This window comes from Artibeus jamaicensis, unplaced genomic scaffold (genome assembly GCF_021234435.1).
Source record: "Artibeus jamaicensis isolate MK-2021 breed Jamaican fruit bat unplaced genomic scaffold, CSHL_Jam_final contig_452, whole genome shotgun sequence".
NCBI classification, from domain to species: Eukaryota; Metazoa; Chordata; class Mammalia; order Chiroptera; family Phyllostomidae; genus Artibeus; species Artibeus jamaicensis.
Genome location: NW_026521837.1, coordinates 15077110 through 15080875, shown reverse-complemented (window position 1 = coordinate 15080875; position 3766 = coordinate 15077110). Strand labels below are relative to the sequence as shown.

The 3766-nt window shown below is 34.6% G+C and overlaps 1 pseudogene; it reads left to right on the top strand.

The window, feature by feature from the left end:
• Positions 1–757: 757 nt before the first annotated feature.
• Positions 758–1484, top strand: LOC119046531 (UDP-glucuronosyltransferase 2B31-like; annotated as a pseudogene).
• Positions 1485–3766: the final 2282 nt, after the last annotated feature.

The following is a 3766-nucleotide window of genomic DNA, read 5'->3' as shown; positions in this document are numbered from 1 at the left end:
AAAGGGAAGGGTCGAATCAAGGAACCTGTATAAAGGACACAAGGACAAAGACAATGGGGGGGGTGAAGATTGAATGTGGAAGTGCAGGATGAGTACAGCCGGGGATAGTAATGGGGGAAATGGGGCAACTGTTATTGAACAACAATAAAAAAATTTTAAATAGTAGTAAATGGAAAAAACAATTAAAAAAACCAAGTTGGACTACATTATACTGAAAAGCTCTGCATAGCAAAGAATAAATACCATCAACAAAATGAAAAAGCTACCTACAGAATTGGGGAAAATATTTGCAAACTTTAGAAACCAATACTATGACATCAGCTTTTGCGAAAAGAAAAGGCTTTTATTTGTGAGTCAACTGACAAGGAGACTGGGGGCAGGGCTCAAATCTGTCTCCCTGATCCAGGGTTTAGAACAGGTTTAAGAGGTTTCAGCACCAGATCTTCCTAGACAATGGTCCCTTCGTTTATGAATGGGATCTGGTGTTCAGTGTCTGGTCATTTCCAGGTCCTTTGGTTCCAGAGAGGGGAATAGTTAAGGGTTCACAAGTGTTACTCTTGAGTGGCATATCCAAGGTTTACACTTTGTTTCTGGGCCTTGTTAGAAACAGGATAAGACCAGTTTGAGCTAGTTCTGTGGTTACACTTTGAGGTGTATGAGTTACATTTTAACTTTCTGATTGATCTTTTCTTAGATATAAGCATGATCAATGGCAGAGGTATCAGCAATTTGAAAAGAAGTACTGTGTTCCACCAGGATGTCTATAAAATGGATTTCAGTTATTCTGCTGCGGTAGCTGAGTTGTAACTTTAGCCCTGGGAGCTGTGGAAAGGTACTGGTGTGGTCTACAGAATATAGCCATTGGATCAATATGAAGATAATCCTGGATGAACTTTTCCAGAGAGGTCATGAAGTAATTGTTCCAACATCATAGGCTTCCTTTTTTGTTGATTCCAACAAATCATCTGCTATTAAATTTGAGATTTACCCTACATCTTTAATTAAAAATGATATGGTGCTATTATTTTTCATGCAGCTGGAGAAATAAGTAGACAAATGATCTACCAAAAGATACATTTTGAACATATTTTTCACAAATGCAAGAAATGTTTTGGAATTGTCTGATTTTATTGAAAAGCTCTGTAAAAATGTCATTTTTAATAGGAAACATAACAAAACAGCAAGAATCAAGGTTTGATGTCATTTCCCGTAGATGTCATTATGCCCTGTGGAGAGCTGCTGACTGAGCTGCTGAAATATCTTTAGTGTTACACATTTGAAAAGTGTATTGTGGAGGACTTCCGATCCTTGTATTCTATGTATTTGTTATGTCAGAATTAAGTCATCAAATGACCTTCACAGAGAGAGTAAAAATTATGGCATATGTGCTTTATTTTGTCTTTTGGTCCCAAACAGTTAATGAGATCTGGGATCAGATTTATAATGAAGCCCTGGTTAAGTCATGTTTTCAGTGGGTGGCATGAAGTTGTAACTTTCCTTGTGCCTTGGAGGATGAGTTTGCATAAATACAAAGTCAGAGCCAGAGGAATTTGTCTTTATAAGTGAAGTGATGAAATAATAGAAATAGTCTTTCAGTCCACAAATATTACAGAAATGCTTAAATTATATGGTCGGTTTGAGCCCTGTGGTCCATTACCAGCACAAGATACTCCAGGAAGTCAGAGACCCCAAAATGAGGCACTGAAGAGTTCTTTAAGCAGTCACATAGTCATTCTTATTTATTGGTTGGTTTGTAATGGGCTTTATTTTGTAGAGGGGTTACAGGTCCTCAGCAATATTAAGCAGAAATTTTCAATATATGCTCTGCCCCCCACATATATATTGCCCCTTTTATGATTAACATTCCCCCAACAGAGACATACATTGGTTATAATTGATGAAAGTATATTATATCATTATTATCCAAAGTCCAAAGTTCACATTCACTCTTGATGTTAATTTATAATGTCATGTATCCACTAGTATAGAATTTTACAGAGTAGTTTCACTGGCCTAAAAGTTCTCTGTGCTCTGTGTATTCATTCTACATGTCAATTTTACTATAATTTTTTCATCTTCAATAAGAGGCATTAGAAATTTCACTAATTATCTTCATCAAAGGAGGCAGATGTGTATATTGAGGAGTTACATATTTCTACCAAATATCTATGGAGCATTGAGCAAAATGTTTCCCCTTGCAGAACTTTGTTTTATTTAAGTTAAACTATTTCCCCATATTACTTGAAGGAGTCCTTCACAACGAGATAAAGTGGCCTTATCTCAGATTCAGAAACCTATAATTCAAGGTTAATAATTATTACATATTCCTTCATTCACTAAGTATTTACAGATCACCTGTTTTGAAATCTTAAAATCTTGTTGAAGGGTGGACGTACAAGTTATTACTCTATATTCAAAAAATATGACTCATCACTAAAAGAAAAATGAGACAAAATTATGGGTGAGCACATTTATCTCCATATTTTATGAAAATTTTCCAGCAGTTTCTTGAAAATACTTTTACTTAATCTATAAATATTATTTAGCTCCTAATATGAACCAAATGCAGTAGTAGCCATGCTTTCAAAAACCTTGCAGTATACTTGGAACATCTAGGAATAAGGAAATAACTTGCTAAATTGTGGAATATGGATTAAGTACTCTAAGGGAAGGTGTCTCCATGGCTGTGGTAGGGTTAGTTAATTAGGGAGTAGAAACTATTGTTTATATCTGCATGAGTTAATTTTGAATCTTTACAGAATAAATGTTTAATTCTTTAGTGTTTAGATTAATACTTGTTTATGATTCTGAATGTACCAGGTGGCATTTGATAAAAGTCTATTAAATTAACTCTTTTATCTACATGAACAAAATATATATGAAACATATACTTTGTAACTGTATTTTAAACCAAGACACATTTAAACATCTTTGGCTACATTATTCCAGGCTCCTTTCAGAAAATTGCTTGGTATATCACATTTCCTCTGGTTGTTTGCTTTTTTATCCCTTCAGGAAAACCCGCTCCATTATGTGAGTTAAAAGAGAAGGCTGAAATGTGACTCATTTAAACCTATCAATCAGGTTCTTGAATTTCACTAGTTATGTTATGTGTTATGTTATGTTATGTTTTATGTTATGTTATGTTATGTTTTAATAGGAAACATAACAAAACGGCAAGAATCAAGGTTTGATGTCATTCCTGTAGATGTCATTATACACTGTGGAGAGCTGCTGACTGAGCTGCTGAAATATCCGCTCTGACCACATTCTGAATTTGTTGGAGGACTCCATGGCAAACCTTCTAAAACCCTGCCTAAGGTAACTTATTCCTGTCTGTTTTGCTTTGTTTACTTTGACTTTTCTGTAGAAATGTATCTGCATTCTTTATTTAGGATGTTTGATTCCAACAAGAAAGATATGAAAAGCTGGACAAAATGACCTGCCAACAAAAAACAACTATTTCAATACCATTACAAGAATATGAATTTCATTATCATTACAAAAAGAAGCATGATACCTGAGAGAGTTTGGGAATAGGGTCAGTTAATTAAATTTAGGCCTCATTATTCAGCTCATAAGAGAGTGTCAGTCAGTCATTCAAAGAATATTCTAAAAGTGACTAGTATAGTCCAGAGATAAACAATAGATATGCAAAGAAATAATGTAGACACATCTGTATCTAACATTCTTCTTGAAAAGATAGAATTTAAGAAGTAATAAAAATTGTGTGACCTTGACTGGGTGGCTTAGTTGGTTGGAGTGT